The 25,508-nt window shown below is 34.7% G+C and overlaps 1 long non-coding RNA gene across 2 annotated transcripts; it reads right to left on the minus strand.

Moving 5' to 3' along the window:
- Nucleotides 1-7,233: 7,233 nt before the first annotated feature.
- LOC138133918 (uncharacterized) lies at nt 7,234-25,196 on the minus strand. Of its 2 annotated transcripts, XR_011160566.1 has the most exons (4): nt 23,000-25,196; nt 21,131-22,950; nt 7,564-7,750; nt 7,234-7,509 (listed from the first exon to the last, which is right to left on the minus strand). It is a non-coding gene; the product is annotated as an uncharacterized lncRNA (long non-coding RNA). The 2 variants fall into 2 exon arrangements; XR_011160565.1 differs by having other exon boundaries at nt 7,234-7,750; nt 23,000-25,195.
- Nucleotides 25,197-25,508: the final 312 nt, after the last annotated feature.

The following is a 25,508-nucleotide window of genomic DNA, read 5'->3' on the forward strand; positions in this document are numbered from 1 at the left end:
ACGATTATTATTAATCTCTCAATACAATGGATTAACTTGACATAAGGATTATCCAAGTTTCCAATAATCTAATACATTGTGGAAGCTACGAGTATCATAAGTTGTAAATTCGAATCAAACTGAAAATGTGTCAAATAAATCGCCAGTGTTTACTATTTCTGTTATAAAAGTTGTAACGCGGGTTCTCTGAAAATGGTGCATTTATTTATAAATATAAATAGATGTGGGGGAGGGGAGGCGGGACAACCACTATTATTAATTAATTACGAAGATTAAAAATAATGTATAGTGTCTTCTTTGTAAACCAATGTTCTCCACCAATGTTCTCCTGGGACGAAAGATAAAATAGACGAACGATATATGAAACACTATTGCTGAAAACTCCATCAAATTACGAACAATATTTCCTTGGTTATAAATGTCCAAAGAACAGACCCATAGATATAAATTTTACATTTTATAGTATGATAAAATGTTTTTAGCCAAATACAATTTTTAAATATTTTTGAAGTGAAACGAAACTTTTTATGGGAGGGTCTTGAAATTCTGATCGGCAACCTTTTTGTGTGACGAAAAGTGGTGGGGGTAAACACTATGCGGTCGGCGAGAATGCATTTAGCGCGTAGCCAAAGCACTGGCACAGCTGCGCCGGCGCGTGATCAGAAATTGGGGCGGCCCCAGATATCAGGTTCAAACGTGCAAAATAGCAAAATAATAGTTCTTTTCGATATAAGGACGCTGTCACATCATTTTTCAGGTCAGGTCACGTCAGGTCAGGTCAGGTGTAGTCGGCGTTTTAATTTTCAATATTTAAAATCCGCCTTTAAATAGGGTGACCAGAAGTCAACATGACAAAAGAGGACAAACAAGGCAAAAAAGGATGATTTTTATTAAAAAAGGATGACAATTAGTGAACAAAAAAAAAGTATATATTAAAGCTTTTTTTTTTATTTTTACCTCAAAGTAGGCGTCGAAGAGTTGACTGTGAATGCACCACTCGTGCAAAAAGGCATGATTTAAACAGCTGATCCGTATAGTGCGTTCACAATCGACTCTTCAACGCCTACTTTGAGGTGAAATTAAAAAAAAAAAACACCCGATAGTATTGTATTTCCCGCTGACCATAGGAATACCTAGATTAAATAATTGAGAATTTTGACGATTGAAATACGAACGGCGAACGTGAACGTTGTGGAAAGTAATCTTGATGATCATTTTGTTGAGTCCAGTAAAGACTTAAGTTTTGAGTTTGATTGAGGGACAAAAATTTTGCTTTCAAGATCAAGAGTGAAAAAGCCGGACGTAAAAAAAAGCCGGCCGGACATTTAAATTTTGGTCAAAAAGGAGGACATGTCCGGCTTTATCCGGACGTCTGGTCACCCTACTTTAAAGAGTTAGGGTGCTTTGGCCACGCGCTAAATGCATTCTCGCATCTGGTCGAGTGGGAGCAGTGTCTCGCACAACGGTTGCGCCAATATTTCCATCTCACTTAAATGTAAGTTAATCTGTTTGACACGATACAAACATTCCTCAAAATTGTGTATACTTCTGTCTTTGTCACACTCACGGCATTTATCGATAATGTCCTCTCTTTAATTTGGAGGCTTAAAAATGAACAATGAGTTACGCATTTCGATATTGTTTAGTGTTATCGTTGTTTATAATTTATTTTCTTCATTAAAACATACAATTTTGTTGTGAATATGCTATTTAAAAGTGATTGAAGAATAATTACAATGTTTCCCTGTAATACAAAAGTTTCACTTCTATCGTGCGTCTTTACGACACATTCTGTTTTTTTTCTAATAATTTTAATTTAAATAATTTAAATTTCTTTTATGTTTTATTACTACCAACCTGACTGTATAATAATTTTTCTGCTACATTATTTCAGTGGTATTAAAACGGTAATGGTAAAGCACAATTTTTTATCTATATGCAGGATGTTAGGTAAATGTCCTGCCAAACTTTAAAGAGAACATCAGAATGCTGATCAGATTTAAAAAGGCCTCAGTCGTTTTTGGCTCAGCTGCACAGTTCATTTTAAATGTGTTGACAAAAAAAGTACACCAACTCGTTGAGAACCACTGAAAATTGTATTATTGCAGTCACTACTACCGTAAAAAATTTAAGTAATATCCTAACTTGGAACGGAAACATTTTCTTAATTGTGATTCTCAAACGATGGGGTACCTTTTTTCCGCACCCCATTTTGAACGAAATTAGCATCCAAATAAAAAATGGTTGAGATAATGAACTGTTTACATTTTGGCAGATCATTTACCTAACACCCTGTAGGTTAACAAGTACACTATAGTGGTTTTTGATTTATTGTTTCAGTCTCCGATGCTCTAATAGTTATTTTTGTATTAAGTGTGATTGTTTTTTGTTGGGGCATGAGAATGAGTTTTTGGTCGAGACCGTTAGGTCGAGACTTTAAACTCATTCGAATGCGCCAACAAAACAATCATCTTGTGCACGAAATACAAACACTATTTTTTCTACAACCGCATTTGAGAATTTTTGATTTTTTTAATTTTTGTAAAATTTTCCTTGGATGCTAAAATATTTGTGAAAAAGTTTCCTTGGATGCTAAAATATAACTATTTTAACACCCAAGGAAACTTTTTGACAAATATTTTTTCACTATCAAAAATGACATACTTTGCGACTTGATAACGATGAATAAATGTCACGTTTTTTTGACGGTTGTAGAAAAAATTTTTTTTTGCAATACATAGTTGAAACTTGCTTGGTGTCTCTTTTAACATTTAAGACAGTCAGTTGATCAGTGATGTTTGTTCTTTTGTAAAAATGGATTAAATTGAAATACGAGTATGTAGTAGTAAAATAGTTCTACACAAAGGGCTTCTTGCTGCAAAGGATTTATAAGGATGTTAGGCAAATTTGCACCTTAAGGCCAAGACAGAAAATCTGTGAAGTGCACGAGGCATGAGACACTTTAGAACTGCTGTGGCACCTAAAAACATTGATTTATTAACAGCATGGTCCATTATGACCTGTTTCGGCGTAATTTGTAACAGCAACAGTACATTTTTTTAATGGGTAGTGTAGAAAAATTTTACAGGAAATTAAAAAAAAAAATGTGGCTCTCCGATAGACACCAAAAATGTTACTATGAGATCAGAATTTGATTCGTAGTCAAAATTGTGGAGTAGAGATACCTGTCACCTTATCACCCAACCATTTCTCCGAAAAATTTTGTGTAACCATTTCTTCAGTTTTTCAGATTGCCAGTTGTTGGCTATTTGCAATGTGAACAAAGTGTAAAGAGTATTATGGTAAATTAGCTTCGAAAGGACAAGATTTTATTAAGGATAACAATAGGAAGGTGTGTGGTACTTGGCGGGGTCCAATTTGGTGATGCCGTTGGCCACTTTGTTGGGTTTGATTTAGTGGACTGTATTTGGGGGGTTTGAATGAAAACTAGCTTTTAACACACTGCTTAATAATTTTAAACTTTAACAACTTACAATAATTGCAAACAACACTTAACTAACCTGTGAGAAGTAAATCGACTATTTTAGGCAAGAAACAAAATGGCAAAGAGGCCGATGCCTGGGTTGCGGTGCTATTTATAGCGTCGAGGGCGCATTTTGGAAAATCGTTTTTGAGCATAGGCGACTTCGAGAAACTGTAGGGTGGTGCTGACATCTGATAAGGGTAGTTACAGTTGCTCGAAGCCACCAAGATTCAGACGAGACGCTACAGAAGGCGTTATTCCACCAGGACACAGTTTCTGATACCACAAGAACAGTATCTCCATAGTTCCCATTGTGTGGGTTTCAAAATATTGGAATAGCCATCAATTCGCCAGACCTAATCTCTACTTTTATGTTTATTCCCATAATTAAAAAATATAGCTTTTCAAAAATTATTATTTCAAAAATACGAGTAGTAAACGGATGCCATGTGAATTTTTATAGGTTCTCAAGATTGTGGTTCCCATTTCTCCAGTTTTTAAATGTATGGTCTTGATCTAAGTTCTAAGCAAGTGGCGCCTGTTTATGTATTTAAAGATATTGGGTGATTTTTAAAATTCCCCCTACCTCTCATCAGTCTCATCTATCACTTCATTATATTACAATGGAGTCATAGCCGGCTATATTATAAATTATAATATAATGCAGATATAATGGAGATGTGGAATTTAAAAAATCACCCAGTATAAACTCCTGATATGATTAATGATAATTGATAATATTACTTGTGAAACCAGACGAGTACATTAAACTGGGATTCGTTGAATCTGAAGTTCAGTTTCCAATGTAGATATTATCAATGATTATCGTATCACTTGTTACGTTGAAGCTGATGATATCATTGAGTTATTCTTTCAAAGCTATAAACAAAAAAGTGATCAACCGATAAACATTAAAAGCAAATGGATTCTCTAAAACGCAATACTTATTTTTATACAAATACAATGGAGATTACTACGCTATCAACTTTTTACATCCGTTGCCGTAACATAATAGTATACATACATACCTAATAGTATATTATGTTATGAGGAGCAAACATGAAGTTTTATGTGCTGCGGCTGATAATTTGGCTGCCGAACGCAGTGAGGCAGACAACCCAGCCAGAGCACATAAAACTCCACTTTTGCTCCGGATATATACAGGTGCGTCCTAAAAAACGCCGCAAGCCATATCTCCGTTATTTATGGTCGATTTAAATAAAATAAAAACTGGAATAAATCACTTTAAGAACACTATAAGCACAACATAGATTAAATTTTTTTCAAAGATTCATTCAAGGTCAGATGATAGTCAACTTTGTTTTTTCAAATAGCTTGGTATATTTTTTTATTCCGATTTTGAAAGAGATTAATTTTCTGAATCCAACAATATGCCACATGTTAGAATGCAATTAACAGTAACCGCGAAAATAAATAAATAAAATAGCATTATTGGAAATTTTTTTCTTCGAAAAAAATCAGGTATACGCTTGCCCGATATTGTTTTCTGACGACTGCCGCGCCGCCTCGCGGAGGCAGTGCGCAGCTTTCAGTTAGTGTTTTCAAAATTCCGCCTGTCTTGATATGTAATATCACTCATAAAAACACATGAATTTTTGAAAAAAAATTGTCTAAAGGTAAAATTTTCGATTCGGAAATTGTTGCTATATTTTAAGTACAAATGAGCAAGTTCAATGACAGAATTTCGATTCGGAACGTTTTTAGTGTGTTTTTTGAGATTTAGGGATATAAAAACATACTTAAAGAGGAATTAGCGCGATTTTAATAGTATCTGGAACATTCTCATTGCTAAAGAGCAATTTCATGCACAAAATTGCGATTTTTTGTCTATTCTCCTAAAGATCAAGTGCATATTAAGGTGCAACGAAATAAAAATGTTTTGATGACAATAATTCCTAACATTCAATGGTTTTACTTTATGCACTTTGTCCAGTAAATTTAACGTAAGTACTACATTAATTATGTAAATTATTAATCCAATTGAAATTAACTGCGTTATGCGTCTATTGTTTATTTATTGTATAAAAAGTAACAATTAATTGTTGTTTTTTAATTCTCACGAATAAGAGGTTCTTTGTTGATGGCAAGTACGCATGCGAAATACATTATTAAAATTTCAGTTACCGATTCTTTTTTTCGGTATTTTTGAAAGCCGGAACATAGCAAACACCTCCCCGATTGATCACTCTGGTTTTTTTTTTCTAAATAATTTGAATTTCTTACTTTCAAAAAGCCGATTTTACACGTCGTCAAATACGAATCTGTTTGTTTACAAACTGAAAAACGCCGCGCTCTGCCGCTTGGCGGCGCGTCAATCGATATCGGGCAAGCCTATACTATGCGAAACAATTCTAAACGCAATATTTTTATTACACGTCATATTATTTTTTTTTAATTCTTCAAAAAGTATTGTTATTGCGTTTAGCATTGGTTTCCATACTATTCCTGATTTTTTTCGAAGAAAAAATTTCCAATAATGTTATTTTATTTATTTATTTTCGCGGTTACTATTAAATGCACTCCAACATGTGGCATATCGTTGGATTTAGAAAAATAATCTCTTTCGAAATCGGAATAAAAACATATACCAAGCTATTTGAAAAAATAAAGTTGACTATCATCTGACCTTGAATGACTTTTTGAAAATAATTAATCTATGTTGTCCTTACAGTGTCTTTAAAGTAATTTATTCCAGTTTTTATTTTAGTAAAATGAATGAAAATATTGCAGTATTTTACACGAAGACGTGTACAGTCGCGATCAATAAATTTTGGACACTAATGTCATCATCCTGTCATACATTCTAAAACGACCTTTATGTATTAATAACCTTAATTTTGATTGTTGTGTCAATTTTGAAACTGTGAATGTCAGATTTAGCGATAAAACATTCAAGAGGTTTTAAAAACTAGACAAATGGAAAAGAACGAGGTTTTAATTAATAAAAAATAGAAATAGATATTTATGCATTAAGGGAGATATGAACATGATTTTTCCCTAAGGTTGACGTGGTTATAATCCGAGGGCCTTCGGCCCGAGGAATTATAATTCAACCGAGGGGAAAAACATGAATATCTCCCGTGGTGCATACAATATTTTATTTTTTAGTCTCTACTTAAAAGTTAAAATTTTATTAAAAATATTGAGCAGGGAAGATTGCGTGAATATGTGGCTGCTATAGTTTCGTTCTCATGAGTTTGTTGTCAACAATGTGGAGGGCGAAAAAATTTGACAAATCCCAAGGGAGATATGAATTGTTTTTCACAATCTGTATCTATGACGAAAAGAAACAATATCGTGTTACTAAAAAATAAATAAATAAATAAAAACCATCAACTTAATATTTTGTCATCGTTCATATTGACAAATTGTAGATAAATGTGACAACAATTTCATCATTCATGCGTGACAATTTCAATAAAGCATGATTTAGAGTTTATAGTTTGTATGTGCCAGAAAAATGATGTCCAAAATGTAATGATCGCAATAGTACCTACTCTTGATAACTACTTGCGTCAAGAATATTTAAAAGTAAAACCTCAACCAACAAGATCGTTTCTATATCAATTTTATATCAATGCGAAATCAAACGACTTAATTTTGCTGGTTGTGAAATGTCTACGAAATTGTTGTGTTCAAAATAGCGGAAGATCAGTTCGTGAAGCAAAATATAATATATAATATATAATAACTTCTCAGGGGGCTAGGTGTTAAAATAAAACAATTCCTTGGGTTGAAGGACACCTGTATTTAATTTTTCAAAATTATGGACAGTGCTGCTCGAGTATCCTTAAGACATAAGACATAATATAAACATAAAACAAAAATGGACAACGAATCGTCAAGGTTAATTTAAATTAAATCCTGAGACTTCCTGCAAACGTTTGTCTGAATGACCGACTATCGTGCGCCAGTCCGAATTCAATTTGACTTATTAAAATATATTCTAGAATATTAACTATACTTATTGAATAAACATCAGAAGAGCCTGTAGCGGTAGAAGACTGAAAATTTAAAAAGAAATATTTCATTGAAAAAAAATAATAGCTTTACAGTACACAACCCTTGTCTTATTGCTCTGCACCATATCATTGACTACAAGATGAATTTCTTGCTTAATATTGCAATACAAGTCTGCTGTAACTCTTCTGGGATGCTGCCTCGTCAACTTTCTTGATGATGTTTTAGTTGGACCATCTTTACACTTTGACACTGTGTTTTTGCTCCTAAGCATCTCGCAGTGACCTTTAAGAAAAATACTTTTAATCCTTGACTAATCTGACCTAATCAATGATGATGTCAATAAAATGATGATATAATACTATTTTGTGTTATAAGGTATGAAAAGCAACCTCCAGTGGACTTTCAGTTGTAAGTTTTTCATTTATGAAAAATGAATAAGCACTTGCATCATGCTCTGGGCTGCTGGGTTGCCAGCTACAGTCAAATAGCTTCGGGTTGCTTACAAAACAGTTTTAAAGCAATATAATTAGATTAAAAATATTATCTTCATACCTTTGCATCAGTCTAGAATCTAGATATTGTTCGTGATATCACTAAAGGGATTCATGTTTATAAATAGAAATGTCACTTAAAAAAGGCACTCGAAGGTAAACAATAGGGAACTTATAGAACAGAAACAAACTAAAACAACAAACTAACTAATCTTAAAAACTTAGAAACTTAGAACTTAGAAACTTAGAAAAACAATAGTTAAGCAAGAAATAACGAACAAAACACACATTACTCAGAGGTTAACAATATAGAACTTAGTCAATACAAACGAACAAACTAATTTATCCCAGATAATTAAGAAGTTTTAAACACAACAAAATATCTCACTTGAAGACGAAAGAGCAAATAAACCACACACGGTGTTGACGATTCAAAATGACAGCGGCAACGAAAACAGCTGAAATTTGACAATTTGCTGTGACAGCATAAATTGGCGTAGGATTACAATGCCCGCGAAATTATTTCAAAGGTACCACCACAATAATTTATGTTATTAAATTTTTTTGTATCGTATTCTAGTGCATTTTGTAGTGTTGGGTTACAAGCCTACAATTTAAACTCTCCTAATCTCTCGCTGGACGGAGTTTACCTTGTTTCTTAACATTTCTTAAATAATTTGTTATGAAGGTTTGAAGAAAAAAAAATTCGCAAAGTAAAAATTTAATCGGTTCTGTCTGTGCAAATAACTGTAAAGGCCGATTTATAGTTACGTAACTGTACGTATGGCACAACATATCAAAATTGAATCCTGCTGAATCAAATGTATTCATTTATAGATCCGTTAACATAAGTCCGTATCCGTTTACATATGAATTGGCCAATTTCAATTATTATGTTACCATGAAAGTTACGGAATTTTAATATTTTTCCATAGAAACGGTTACGTGTAGGTATGCTGCAAATAAATTCAATTTAAAAACATTATTGACAAGGTGGAAAATATGAAGAAAATTCTAATTGTACAGTGTGTTGAAAGGTTCAAAGCACTGTACGATAAGTCTTCCAAAGACTTGGAGGACGTTGTGAAGAAGGAAATGATTTAGAGGAGCTGATTTATCCGTGGTTTTGTAACTCGTTTTTTCATGCTTTCTTCCTTTTTTCTTTATTACGATCTATCTCGTGTAAGACCACAGCACAAACAGCAGCTTCTAAAACCTCGTGTTCACAAAACATATTGGACAATTATTGTTTTACACACAAAATCAACAATCATATCACGTTTTGTCATGAACTATAAATTGAATTGAAAAGTTATGTTATGTTTATGATTTTTGACTATGTTATGCAATATGTATACGGAACTATAAATCGTGCTTTAATGATGAAAAACAGTGCTTTTGTAATAGTTAATTTAGTCAAGAATCACTTGTGTCAAAATTTTAAATAACATTTTATTGATTCAATCAATTAAGCAACCGTAACATTGTAATATTTTGGGGTCGAAAAATTTCAAGTTTTTTACAAGAAGTTTTTCCTCGTTCAAGACAGACCAAAGTGAAGGAGCAATGTAGACTTGACAGTAGGTAGTTGTAAATAAAGTCTAAAGAGGTGATACACATTTCAGTTTATAAAATTTATTTTATAACCTTGGACGATGAAATCATGAAAGTATGAATGTTTATTCCACGAATTATCAGTAGAATTCCAGTATGTTTGATTATCTCAGTACCCTTCTGATACCTAAAGTAATCTTCATAAAATCTTAACAACTTAAGTAAAAATAATAATCCTTTTAATTTTAATTTTACAATTACAAATTATATTTTGATCGCACAGTTTTAACTGACATTCACATTCAGCATAACAGACCAGACATTATTATTTTAAATAAACAACAAAAGCAAGCATATCTTTTAGATATAGCTGTTCCAAATTCACACAATATAACACAGACATATAATACAGAGTGATCAACAAGGACTGAAGCTGTTGGCAACAATGACAACATGATAAAAATCTCAGTGAAGTTGGTAGCATTACATTTTCAGTTGTCAATTTTGACGGGCAAATTCAAACTTCAAAATCAAGTGTCATTTTTGTATCAATTTATTAATTAAAATGGTTTTCACACTAGAGCAAGCTATTTTTATTGGTATGGCGTATTTTCTGACTGGAAATTTTGATGCTGGTAACGGTTGACAGTATTCCACGGAGCACGAACGATGCATTTCACCAATTTCAACAAATGTTTCCCGAGCCAGTTGTTACCTTAGTTGCGTTTAGGCAGCATTGCACGAGGTTGGTGCAACGTTACCTGCAAACAGGTGATGTGAAAAAGACGAAACCTACAAGTAGAACATCTACACTCACAGAAGATGTAGTCGAGAACGTTCGAGGTAGAATGGAACAAAGCCCTCGAAACTCAATGCGAAAACTTTCACTCCAAAAGGGTGTGATTCTTATTTAAAACACACGCATCCAAAGTTCTTTGTTGGGCACGTTTAATGCAGGGCCTAATAATTCTTACCATTAAAAATTCCGTCATTCCTTTTCCTTACTTTACAGGCTTGTCATATGGAAGTTGCCTAACCATTTTAAAGAAGAAATTAAAGTTCCACCCTTAGAAATTTTCCCGAATCCAATCCCTGCATCCCGCAGACTTTCAGCTTGAAAACATGTTTCTGTTTCTCAGGAGGGGCATGCGGGCACGGCCTATCGCTTTTATGAATATCGAAACAGTGGGCCATTTAATTAAGTATGGCTAATTACTTTTTATACTGTTTTTGGTTGTTTTGTACGTATCGTGTTTTAAAACTACCAACCCGTAACATAACCTAAATTTTTTGACATTCACAACTTGCAGCGGGTGCCAACACTGATGCACAAAAAATTTTCATACTTTGGGAATATTTTGCTGTCATTTGCTGCCAACAGCTTCAGTCCTTGTTGATCACGCTGTACAAAAATTAATAAATATTTAGAACTATCCGTTGCTATGAGAAATCTTTGGTGTTTAGAAAAAAATTCGTTTTTACCATTTATAATTTCAGCAACAGGAATAGTACCGCAATCTCTTTTTAAAAATTTAAAAATTTTGGACTTAGAGAACACATTGGTGGTTGAAATTCAAAAAGGTATATTATTATACTCATGTCACATCGTGAGGAAATTCCTTAACATTGACACAGAACATAAAACACAAAAAAGTCAAAATGTGGAGGCGAGACGCCGGTAATTATGTTGATAAGCACTGCACTATTACTTGATAGAATTATCCGTAATAGTGTATGTACTCCGGCAAAATTGCCGTGCCGCCGGGTGGAGGTGGGATACGAAATCCTTTTGTTTATTTCGTTAATTTAAAATTAATATACTGGGTGCCCCAAAATTCGCAGAACAACGTAGTAGTACGTTGTTAAGTAGTCATTAAGAGATCAGGTAAAAATGTAGAAGATATGAACCTATTCGTTACACTAAATGTGGCAACATTTAAAAACATTCTATGCATCCCAATAGTCTGCAAATATTTAATTTTTGTTGTATCCATGGAAATGAGAGGGAAAAATCAAAGCCGTGTTGCCGTACGCTGTTTGAGGTAAAACGAACATAAAATTACTACTTGGAAATGCTGGAAATAATGGAGAAAATAATTGCAAACCTGATCACAATCGTTCAAAACTATTAGGCCACTGGCTAGTGAAAGACAAATAGTCAAAATCTTTTTTATTATTTAAAATAAATGAGATCAAAGCTGCACCTTTTGGGGCCCCATATCTTCAAATCTAAGAGGTATAGAATTTTTTAATTATTTTTCTCGTTATTTTCTAACATGAATTGACATTACCTCATTGAGTTGTTCCGCGAATTTTGGGGCACCCAATATTACTCGCAAATGGATTAGATATGTTACATGATGTACAGTCGTGTTCAAATAAATCTGCATCCGGGCAAATTATAGCAACCATTGAATTCATTCATTTTGGCCAAATATTTTTTTCTTCAAACATCAGTAAAATATGACATTATAATGCTGGGTCAATAATGCTAAAGTGTCACTTCATTGCCATGACATCCTACGAGATGACGAGCGCCAGATAAAGTAAACTAGCTAAATCATTTGACATTCCTGATTCAAATTTTAACAAATTCGTTTCTTAATCTGACATATTGAAAGCTGAAGTGAATAAATAAGGTTTAATTAAGAAACTTGTACATAATTGCAAAACGTACTTACAAAATCTATCCAAATTATAACTAGTTGACAGACAAATAATTGTATAAAAAAAAAATAGGATTTTGTTCAAAATGTTTATACTAGTTGTAGTCATAGTAACGAGCTACCATTCATTTATCAGCCTACCCAATTTTCTATATTAAAATAATTTCCGGTTTGTTAACATTTCTTAAATAATTTCTTACGAACGTTTGAAGAAAAAAGTAGTATGTATATACAGGTGTTTCAAAATTCGCGAATTCCGAATTCAGAGCGTTGTAGTGGATCACTTCAGTAGTCCAAATATGGAAATAAAAACAAAATCGGGACTCCCCCCACAAAGATACATTGGTCTGAAAGTGCACTCTTTGAAGTGCGTTTTCTTCAAAAATACAGGCTGAAAAGTTCAGTGTTTATTGTTATTTATGGTGTAGAGGATTGTGGAAAATAATAACGTAAAACAATTTTTTGAAAAATAGCTTTACTTTGGAGTAAAAAATCTTAAATTTTTGTAATTTTTCTTAAAAATGGAACGGCAACTTAGCTAGAATAGTATTTTGTCACTGTGGATATGAAGGGTGCTATGTATTGAACAAAATTAAAGTGCTTATAGTATCTTCTTCAGGAAGAGCGAATTTTTTTTTTCGAGCTCCATTTGGTCCTTCCCTACCACACTGTGAATTCGGAATTCGCGAATTTTGAGACACCCTGTATGTTATTCTAAATATTAATTAATTAACTGCTTGAAGTCACATTTAAAACCCAAAAAAGAAGTGGTTCCAAATTTATATGCACAAGTGACATTGAGAGTTACGTTACAACAGTAATTTTTATAATCAGTTTTTAATTAAAGTTCTTAGAATGATTCATATACTACTGATATTATACTGTGTGATGCAATTGTTAAATCAGTTTAGGTGAGATATAAATCTAAGAAAATAAATAAAGAGATCACCTGCTATCGGCAGATCAACAATTAACTAATCTTCACTTATAGTGCCATGCCATGACTGTTTAAAACGCTGTAAGTGTTTGTCACATCATCTATAAGTAGAAGTGGTTGTTTCAATAGGTAGTTAGTAGTATCTTTATTCTTCGAATATAAAAATGATAATCGTCATTACATTTGGAAAATTTTAATTTAACAAATAAATTTCTCAATTCAGTAGTACTCATTTGTCATGATTTTTAGTAAAGTTACTGAACACAAATGGATCACTTGGTGACAATTTTACACGAAAAATTGAAAAAATTCCCACACCAAAAATTGAACAAGTTTGTTCAATTTAAGTTTCATGCCAACTTGGTTGGATGAAACGCGTCGACAAAATTCGACAAATTTTTGGTGTGTGGGAATTTTTTCAATTTTTAGTAAAGTTAGTAAAAATAAACATTATCTGTGACCCCTATCGAAATTAATTTTTTTTTTTGTAATGATACTGACATGTTTTGACGTCCATCACAAAGGTGTTCTTTTAACTTTGATTTGACTATGTATTTGAAATAAATAGTAATTATTGAGAGCTAGATTTGATTAATAGGAAGAGTTGCTATTATACAGAGTGTCCCAGAACTCGCGGATCAAATTTAAAATGTATATTCCTTGCTGGTAATGAAGGTTAAAAATGTTTAAAAAAATATTCAGGGTGCAACAGCTTTTTAGTTATGATTTATTCAAATTAACCAATAAAGCTCGATCTAATTTTCCCTTTACGAGAAAATTGAGTATCTACCTTCCCTCAATTGCAAAGCAACGTGTAATACGTACGAGTATGAATAATAAAATCATTTTCAATACACTCACCGGCATAAAATTCGATCCATCTAATATTTTTGTTAAATCTTTTTTTTTGATGAGAACATCATTTCAAATGTACGTTGTATATTTGATATATCAAGTGTAAACAGCGCTAAGCTACTTTTTTATTGAAGACAACCAAAACATTTTTATATTCCAAGTCTGAATGAATTTTAACAGTTTTTGAGGAATTTCTACATATTGTTCTTTCGAATTTTTTCTACTCTTTGTGCAGCACTGTTCGCGACTGTATTGAAAACAAATAAATTAGTATTCGTAAAACTAAAATATGGGTTTAACTCCATCCGATACTGCCAGAGCTATTGCTTTAATTCAAGATGGACGGTCGAAGTATTACGTGGCTCGCGTTCTTGGTGTTTCAAGATGTAGTATCCAAAGAGCTGTTAAACGATTTCCAGAAACCAAAGGCTATATCAGAAGAGTTGGGTCAGGAAGAAAAAGGTCTACAACTGCCCGGGATGATCACTTTACTTTAACAATCCTGAGAAACAGGGACACTACTGCAGTTAGAGCACGGCACGAACTGCAGGAGGTACGGGGTGTTGCAGTAAGTGAACAAACCGTAAGAAGAAGGTTAGAGGAACACGGTTTAAGTGCAAGAACATACGCACATTGCCTACTGTTGACCAGGGAACACCGAGTAGCGAGGCTTCTCATTGCTCACGAACATCGAAACTGAGGAATTGAGGAATGGGGTCGAATTCTTTTCACTGACGAGTCAAGATTTTGCCTCAGATCTCCAGATGGCCATCAAAGAGTATGGCGTAGGACTGGCGAAAGGGTTGCTCAGTGCAATTTTGTGCCAGTGATCAGTTTTGGTAGTGGTATGGGGTGGCATTAGTATGGAAGCTTGCCCCGAATTAGTGGTGGTAAATGGAGGGGCAATGACAGCAAACAGGTACATTACGAACATCCTGGAACCACATGTTGTGCCCTTTGCCCCATTTATTGGTAATGACTCCATTCTAATGCACGATAATGCCCGTCCACACATTGCTCAAATCGTAAATGAGTACTTGGACACAGTTGAAATCCACCATATGATTTGGCCTGCAAGAAGTCCCGATCTTAATCCAATCGGACATGTTTGGGGCATGGTCGGAAGACGAATTAAAGTCCGAACTCCTGCTCCTGCAAACTTGAGACACCTAAGTGCAGCAGTCATTCAAGAATGGCAAGAAATAGACCAAGCTGTCATTCAAGACCTTTTTGAAGGAATGGCAAGACGAATGGAAGCTGTAATTCAAGCTAGAGGACGCAATATACGATAATGAGTTTTTAGTTTATTACATTTCGTGTTCAATTTTTAAGAGGTTTTGTATTATTTTTGTTATTAGAGAAATAAAATGTGAGTTTTCGTTCAATTGCGTTAAAATTGAGTTACAATCCTTCTAAACTCATCAATTAACCATAAATAAAATATGGTAAATAAAATAAAACTTATTTAAAAAAGTTAATTCAAATAATGCACATGGATCGAATTTTGTGCCGGTGAGTGCATTTATCTGGTCGACTTGTCGGAACAGAGGCCGATTTCAAGTTGAGTTGCAACTTGTATTGTCATGATAACGGCACAAAATTGCAAGTTTGAGAAAGATGACGCATATTAGTAATTAATGCGTAGGACAAAGATAGCTACACATTTGCGCTGCATCACCTATTTGTCACCCTGACTTGAAATCGGGCTCACAGACGTCAAAAGTGACAGCTACTTCTGAAATAACCAAAAATTGGATAATTTCGACAAAGGCAAGCAAACTATGTAAGAATCTTCACCAGGGAACGCAAGAAGTTTCTTCTTTCAGCAAAGAATGAGATATGGTTTGCTATGACTGAAAATTTCCGGAGCAATTTTAACCTTGAGGGGTATGGGAAATTGACGAGAGGGATATGATGTGAAGGGAACCTTTGTTGATGGAAGGTATAGCGCCAAGTGAGTAATATTATCTACTACCTTAAAAGTCTTAGTAAAAAGTGAAATATGCTGGTCTTGTGAAATGAGTCGAAATCATAAGAAATTTGTTCTGACTCGTGTGTATACACTCTGCATCTGTAATGTATTAGCGCAGCTACACGAGCGTCGAAATGAAAGAAAAGACTTTTAGGAACATTCTTGACATTGGAAAAAGCTGGAGTTACACGTACGTTTTGAACAAAAGATCAAGCACAATGACAGCAAGTGGCAGTTCTGAAAGACAGAATACTAAACTGGATTGAGCTAATCCATTTATTTTAGCATCATTATCAGTAAAAATTTAAGATCCGGTTATATAACTTAAAAGATGTAGAATGCAACAAATGAAATAAGAAACATGTACAATAAAAAGAATAATTTATAACTAGTATTCAAAATGACCACTCTCCATCTGAAGGAATAGGCGAGCTCGTTTTATTAAATTTTCCCTTGCCAGTCTAAGCATATTAGGAGTAACAGTAGCCAGTGCTTCGTGAATTCGATCATTCAGTTCTTCTAAAGTATTGATAGGTTTGCGGTAAATATACTTCTTCAAATAGACTTCTTCTACCGTCGTCATTAAAGGACTGAAGAACAGCATCTTCAGTCTCTGGCGTTCCAGCTTCTCGCGGAGGACCACCAATTTCTTGTCTTGTAGGCACCAAGGACCCAGTGTATCGAGCACGATTGACCAACCGGAGAAGTAGGTTATAGTTTGGATGTGGCAAACGTTATGGAAAACGTACTGCATGTTCTTTTGCATCCACACGTGCATTGCGCCCGCACTCTCCATAAAATATGAGCATTTCTGCATACTCTGCAGCTGTATACATGATTTCAACACGAAGTTAGACAATTTCGAATCAAATTATAACTTGACGTCAAAATCTTTACAGTTGCCCAAACATTTACTTGAAATTCCATACCATTCTTACTAGAATTATGTTTCTAAGCAATTCAAACTGTTGGTTAAATTTACGTGAAATTCAAATTAACAGCGTCCTTCTGATCGGTCAACTTTAATTATTCATTACAAAAAATCGATTATACCCTGTACTATTTTTTAAACGCTATAGCTTTCAGTTATCACCAAGAAAAATACACTCAAAGTTTGATACGCGAGTTCTGGGATACCTGTATACAGGATGTCCCAGAACTGGTTCACCAGAGAAAAAAGGGAGCCTCAGGGCGAATATATTAACGTGTATTTTGAAGAAAAAAAGTCCTATCTCAAATGATAACCGAGAAAAGACATTCTGAAGTTGACCAATCAGAGTTGAGCACCATTAAGGTGGAATAAACGCAATTTTGCGTTGCCTAGGTTTCCTTTTTATCCGTAAACATCTATAATTCTGTCCATTAGATTTGGTCCACTATATTTATTAGAATGATTGTTTACGTCAGTTTGACATTTGTTATACAATTTCGCTGCAATATTTAATTCAAGTGTATCATTTACCTAACATGTATTCTTCCTCTGAGTACGTAGATATGATTCTTACTTTTGCACGATGTGGGAACAATGCACGTGAAGCAGTAAGGTTGTACCGTGAACAATTTCCGCAAAGACAAAGTCATCCGGATCATAAAACAATCCTGAAATTAATCGCACGGAGTCGAGAAACGGGTCAGATGCAGCCAGTTCGAAGAAAAGTTGGGGGTGCTCCAAGAAATGTAAGAACTGTCGAACACGAGGAAGCCGTATTGAATGTCTTTGAGGAAGACGGCACCCGGAGTATTCTAACAGTTTCTCGTGAAATGGGTTTATCCAAGAGTTCGGTGCAGAGAGTTCTAGCTGAAAATAGGACGCATCCGTACCACTATACACGAATACAACATCTTCTGCCAGAGGATTATCCAATTAGGCGAGAATTGTGTCTATGGTTAATAAACTAAAACGATGCTGATCCACACTTCTTGTCACGGATACTGTTTTCTGATGAATCGCTATTTTGCCGGGAAGGTTGTTCCAATTATCACAACCTTCATATCTGGGCAGAGGAAAATCCAAGAGAATTATTTCCCAAAGGTTTTCAACATAGGTTTTCTGTTAATTTGTGGACTGGGCTATTGGGCGATCGTTTGGCAAGTATAAGTGTGGTGGATCCTTCCATTTGTTAAAATTCCGAATCTCCCGTTCTAGATTGTACCGTTTGAATTCCCCGCAAGATTAACAGGGACAAGATATGCTCAGTTCATTGGCACGGAGCTATAGTTTGTCCAGAGAGATTGGTTGACATAAAAGTCACTAAATTCTACGTAGAGAAAGGAGTAGCTAGTGCACGTAAAATTTGAAATATATCCTTCAAGCAGTAACATTTTTGTCCTGAAATGATGCTATAATTAATGTATTCTAGTGCATTTTGTAGTGTTGGGCTAATTTAATAAAATGTAAAATCTCTCAATCTCTCGCTGGACGAAGTTTACCTGATTTACTTGAAATTGTATGACTAGTTCCAACATGATGATGCTCCACCACATTTTAGCAGAAACGTTCGGGAATTTTTGGATAACCAATATCCACAGCGCTGGATCGGTCAAGGAGGACCGCATCATTGGCCTGCCAGGTCTCTAGATCTAAATCTGAATCATTTGAAGTCTCTCATTTATCGGCGGCCCATAAATTCAGAGGCTGATCTGAGAGTTCGAATTCAGGAGGCTTTTGTTTCAGTTAGTGAAGAAATGATAACTAACGCTACTACAAGAAGTTTGTTAGGTAGAGCACAATTGTCCATACAAATGAATGGTGGTCATTTCGAACATCTGCTTTAACATTATTACCTATTTAAATAAATAGTTCTTTTTAGAATCGCAATTTTTATTGTTTTATTTCGAAGTTATTATCTTTTGCAATTGTCAAGTCTTGATGTTGGTGACAGATAAACGTCAACGGATTTTTCTATCGGAAAACGTCAAAATTCCAGTTGCCCAAACATTTGATTGATTTGTACAATATCAGAGATTTTTTGTTGTTGTTTAGCAACCGATAGAATTTTTTAGTAATACCTGAGGACGAGCTTCCGGGATTGATGAAATTAAAAACTTTATAACTCGGTAATTTGAGCTAGGAGAAAATTTATTTTAGTCAATTTAGAGTCTCTTTTGTTGTCGGCACATGCCTATTTTCTCTGGGGAGCCAGTTTTGGGACACCCTGTATAGGTAGTTTAAAACTGCATTATGAACAGTAGCTATTTATTCCATTATTTTTCCTTCGCAGTATTTACTATAGCATAACACTAAAAAATTAATAAAAGCTCTCCTTAAGAATAATTAAAAACCGTCATCATAATATTTCCTGCACGAAAGGTTCGAGGAAGTGGTGAGCCTTTGTGTCCATTAAGTACTTACATATTTTGATAATTGGTCATAATCTCAAATTTCATCCACCACAACAGATCTCCCACGAAAAACATCAGAATTCTGGTCAAAGATGAATGAATTTGTCTCAGATGTCAATTATTAAATGCATTTCTGATCTCATGTTAACATTTTCGTTAGTCATTCAGCACAGATTCTACCTACGAGTATATGCGATTCTGCTATTCCTTAGCAACATAACATTATAATATCGAATGGAAAATAGTTTATGATTAAAAATTAAAAATGTTTCATATAATTAATTTAACGAAGGTTAGAATGTGAGAAACATATTTGTTGAATTTCTATTGTTTGATTCTAAGATTATTTTTTTTAAATTGTGATCAATATTTGCTAGTTTTTAATTTAACTTGTCAATGATACGAAACTTGTCATTTTTCTAGGGACACAATTCATTTCAATGAACATGATCGTTATAGATTAAAATGCTAAAATTCAATCATTACCCATACATATAATAGTACGTATAAGTACCATTGGGAACAAAAAAGGTGGGACATCAAATTTCTGAAAAATTCGATGTAGTTCAAGCTTTATTGTAATTTTGCCTTTAATTACTGTAATACAAGTTTGACACTATTCTAGCTGAAAGTTTAAAAATTTATTTTATATTCCTATTTTCCTTTTCCAAATGCCCTCTTCTTTTGATAAAAAAGATAGATTTTGATTGGGACTTTGCATTAAATAAATATTCACTACGTGCTTACTTACTATTGAGGACAAATTACTTTGGTCGTCAAAGTCATTTGAGTGACATAAAGTTGTAAATCAAACATTAGGATGGTTAACCTTATCTTTTACTGTCAACCATTGTCACTGACTGTCACTGTCAGACTCGTCATTGCAAAATATTAAATATCGAAAAATGGGGCACTGAATGAGAAATTCCAAGGAGGAAAACTTGAAAAGGTTTCCACAAGGCAATTTGGTTCATGGACATCCCTCAGAAGCGAGGAAGACAATTCTAAATTTTTGAACGGTGGAAGGTGGCATATTTTTGACAAGAGAAAAGTCAATAATTTGAAATTGTCATCGATGTTGACTTGACGTTAATGCTTGGTTTACATAATTTTTTTTTGAAGTGACGGAAAAATGATGACCAAAGTATTTTGTCCCCAATAGTACACTCATTCCCTACAACCTACAATACTTAATGACGTCAATCAATTCAAAGTAGGGTTAGAAACAGATAAGGGTTATTTCACATTGAAAGTCAAGACAGTGATACTGATGTCCCACTTATTTTGCTCCCAATAGTACCTGCTATAACAAAAAATATTTTGATGATAAAAAAATCGTAAGTTCACAGCTTTCAAGTCTACCAATTTACTTAATACTGTGTCTCCATAATTTAATATAATCCAGGTATATCCGTCTAGATTAGTATTTCAAAAATCATCCGGTAATCTATATAAAATCTACTTGTTGTGCACATAGAGATATTGTACAGTCAGTTTTCAAAAATGAGTAAAACATGTTAATGGGTTAATGAGCATATCAAGAATGTTATCATGTATAAGATAAAAACAATACATCATCACAAAAACAATACACATCAAACAATAGATCATCTGACTTCGTGTCAGACCACGTTTTTTGCGCAAGGGCCTTATCCGCTCATTATTTGACAATTAATACATCGATCTCGTCAGTACACGTCAAATTAGATAACTTCAGTCCTATGATAATTTACAATCGAACTCGCCTCCATCTCGTTCAGGGTTTACTCAATTGGGGCGGCACAAATGTGTAAATGATAACACCTGACACATCTGTCACGAATCATGGGTAATACGGTCACTCACCTGGGGGTTTCTTTCCCCCCTAACCACCATAATGACGAGGGCTCCAACCACGGGGCGTCGTCTTCAGAGCGCTACCTTCCGGTGTTGCGTTGCCTGTCCTGGTACCACCTGTACCAGCCCTAGTGAACAGTTTAGGGTGCACAGCCTGCCCGCAGTCTTCCTAAAAGAAGATCGCCAATGCCAGGGAGTGAGCGCGACTAACCACTTCCAAACTTCCATACGTTGCATTTGTCCCCTCAGCGTCTGAGAACCGGGAGAACCTCACAACTTTTTGACCCGCAAACGTACGAGTATGATCTGTGCATCTGGTTGGCATGTGAAGGCGTTCTATCGTTCTATCGTTCTATCGGGAAATCTTGCAGTATCATGAGTGAAAAGTGTCCCACCCGAATCTAGGGTCAGATTATACCATGGTATCTGCCCGAGATTTTACTCATGATGGCAGTGATGGTACTGATTTCATACGAGTAGCTCAGGTTGCCCAAACTTGTTACACACCCGAGAACTGTATCTCTATCACCGACCAAGCCTCACTGTCTTGTGTCCCCCTCCCCGTTCCAGGACCCTTAAGAGCATAATTAATGAGCCACGTGTCTAGGTGAAGGATATCATTTTGCTGTTGCGTCTTAGTATTCGCTTACACTTGAGAAAGCAGATTCATTGATTTATTTTTTAATTACGTAATTCTATACCCAAGGGTCGTAGAATCAGGGGTCAAGTTGTAATGCTCGGTTTTTTGTGTTGTAAGAAGAGAATTACCCTGCTTTGTCCTAATTAGCACACTTTTATATACATGTTGTATCAATTCAAAAGGAAAGTAAAATCAATTCCCTCTCTGCTTTAATACGCAGCAGCTTTCACCTCATTGTCTTAATGGTTGCGGAATCAGTTATTTATAAACGATGAAGTGAATGTGTTGACACTGCAACTATCTTATCTCCTACAAAATCGGATTTTCGGAATCATCATATTACAGCGATTGTTTAACTGTTAATAAATGATGACATAATATTTATCTAAAGTGACATCTCTAATGGGGGCCCATACACACAGAGGGAAGAGCCAAGACTTGAATGCACACGCCACGGGGTACAGTTAAAACTCTGTCTGTGTGGAGAAGAATGTGGCACGCGCATTCAAGTCAGTTGGAATCAAGACTGTCTTGATTTTTGGCATGCACATTCATACCCGCGCGGGGATAACTTACTGTGTGTGGCGACAAGTCTCTGCATGCTTTGGTTAAAATTCAGTGGCGGCCGTATTTTGTCTGATTTATGAAATATGTCTCGTGAATACAATACAGGGGCACGCCACTGTTATCAGACAAATTTCCTTTTTGGTCACCATCACAATGAACGTTTGCTGCACAACTGACGGGGAAGCAGTAGTGTGTGTGTACTCACAGAGAGTACGGGTTTAACTTAGGACAAGCGTGTACACTTTTAACTGCACATTCTTCCTTCTGCGTGTGTGGCCGGCTTACTCAATGGTTGGGTCCGGTTAATAGAGATAGTTGCGACATTATTGATTTGAGGTTCGAGATTATTGAGTTGAGGTTGTAGGGCTGAGGTTGTTGGGATTGTTGAGCTGAGGTTGTTGGGATTGTTGAGCTGAGGTTGTTGAGATTGTTGAGGTTGTTGAGATTGTTGAGATATTCTACAAAATAAGCAATCTGCTGTAAAGAGGCGATACCTAACATCATCCGCATATACCTCTTGGCAGAGAAAATACCCAACGGGTAGTTATCGACGATAATGGGAAACCAGAATGTTCGCTCTGTTATGCCTGTTGTGCCCAAGACTGCTGGTGATGGTCAATGCCTAAAAGCGTATCGTGAGGGCGTAGTGATTTTATGCGAGAGACACATACCTCTAATGCCTATATCCGTAAGATCCTCCAAATGGAGCTGCAGGGTACAAGGCGCGGTAATTCGAAACAGACGGTATACCTTGATCCTTGAAGGCTATGGTACTTTGGAAATCCCAATTTAATGGTAACGCTTGCCCAAAATAACCAATTCAGATACGGCACAGGTTAGCGTCTCTGTTTTCTGACAGGCAAGATTTTTTTTAGAATAACAAATTAAAAAAAGAAACGTCCGTTGCTAACCATAGATTTCTTGATGTTGCAAAAACCAAACGACAGAAAAAAAAAATGGTGACACACGCTCCCTATTTTAGGAACAAATTTGAGTCCCTAAAATGAGCCTTTTCCGGACTCAATGCCGAAAAATTGCGATAACAACTTTTCCGGATTATTTTGGTAAATAAAACATAATGGTTCAATTCAACAATTAAACAGTTTTTATTATTTGGAATAAAAAGGCAATAATATTGTGAAAAAACTTACTTCCATTCTCATAGCGGTTTCAACGAGGTTAAATCAAGATCAGCATCTGCCGCCAGAGATGCAGAACTTCGGCGGAAGCAATGTCTTGTACAGTGTGATTGGAAAAGAATGAGGAGAAGAATTTGGCACCTAGTGAATAATTTATCATGTTGGTAACAATTAGTGACAGCAAAAATAAAGTCTGACATGATCATGGGCGTATCTAGTGGGAAATTGGAAATTGGTGAACTCCCCCTAAAATTAAATATTAAATTAATAAATTTATTTTATAAAATGTATGATAATGTAGAGCTGTTTGTTTTTAAAAGATTAAAACAGTAAAGTCACAACAAGAACACGAGAGAATTTAAATATTATTTATTATTACATATTTAAATACCGAGTGACTATAAATGATTGAAAGAAAATAGTGGATTGGCAACACTGATGCAGTTGGTAGTGCAAGTCTTCTCGTGCATTATCTGTCACTCATTTCTATTTAGGTTAGGTTAAGTCGCGAAGTACATTGTCGATTTAGATTTTTTTGACGTTTGTTTCAATTTTAAAAATTAGGTGTGTCATGCCAACGATGTTGCCAACTAAAGATTTCAAATGTGTTACCAACATCACAAAATAATTTTCAATCATTTATAGTCACTCCGTATTAATCTTTTACAAATCTTGTTCGATGTGCTCACCATTATTGAGCAAAGTCATATTCACTCTTTTTTCATATTATTAAATACTCGTTGAAGGGTATGCTGGTCAATGTTGTTTATTTCTTCCACAATGGCTGCTTGCAGCTCTTCTAATGTGTGAATTCTATTTCGAAAAACCTTTGTTTTTGAACTGCCAAACAGATAAAAATCTAACGGAGTCAAGTGGGGTGAACGAGGTGGCCAACAATCTCTACTCACTAATCTGTCATCAATTGATAATTTTTTTTTATCCAACTCACCTAATAAGTAGCAAGACAGGTCAGCAGTAGTTCTGATAAGAACTGTTTTTAATTATAAGAATGTAAACGTATAACGAAAAGGAAACAAAACTAAAACGTAATCACACCGATGCTTTCCAAATCAAAACAATGGGTTGACGGACGCCTATGGATAAATCTTGACAGCCATGTTCTTTTGAAGCAAAATTGCCATACACAAAACATGAAACGCATTATAATTTAAGGCGCCAAATTCAACTTGTCCTCATTCTTTTCCAATCACACTGTATACTCTGTCGGGTTCGGTAGTTTAAGAAGTGATTAATACAATTATTGAATATTAAAGTATAGCGGAACTTACCTTTTCATGTAAATAGTTCGCATCTTCGTGTATAATTACAACATTGTTAATTTCTTTCCATCGAGTGAATGCTTCATATTCCTTTTCATAGATTTGTCGAGACTTCACTGGAAGTAAATCTAACACATCTATACAAACAAAACGTCAAAATTTTTCCGCGTTTATGTTAAACAATCTGGCTACTATGGTGGCATGGTAATGAAAATTCAAAGTTCACTCTTTTCGAGAAATATTTGCTCTGGTCAGATTAATCATAAAAAAATGTTGTTTGTTACAAGTACCTAAAACATTGTTTTTGCAGACTCATCTGCTATTCAGACTCGGCTGCCGCTTCATCCGGAAACAGCAACTATTCGTCCGCATAAACAATGTTTTAGGTACTTGTAACAAAAATAACTTTGCTCATTATCATTAATTGTCCTTGCTAATTTCATCGACTTGAATGTAGTTTTTGCAAAACCAAGTAAGAAGAATATCTTTGTAATAAATGTGTATTGAACTTTTTTTAATTACACTTTGTTATTGCTACTTACTAATATGAATTATATTCCTGTAGTTATAGATGATTCTTGTGAATTTTCCCCCAGCTAGTTGAATTTTGGTATAAATTTTCATTTAGTAGTGGTAAATAAATATCAAAAAGACTTGTTCTACGGAAAATTTTCACAGCACCTAAGTGGCAGAAATGTGTTTTTGCTAAATATATCCTTATCTATTGGTTCAACGACTGAAACAGATACTAGGAAATTTAT

Source organism: Tenebrio molitor, chromosome 6 (genome assembly GCF_963966145.1).
Source record: "Tenebrio molitor chromosome 6, icTenMoli1.1, whole genome shotgun sequence".
NCBI lineage: Eukaryota > Metazoa > Arthropoda > Insecta > Coleoptera > Tenebrionidae > Tenebrio > Tenebrio molitor.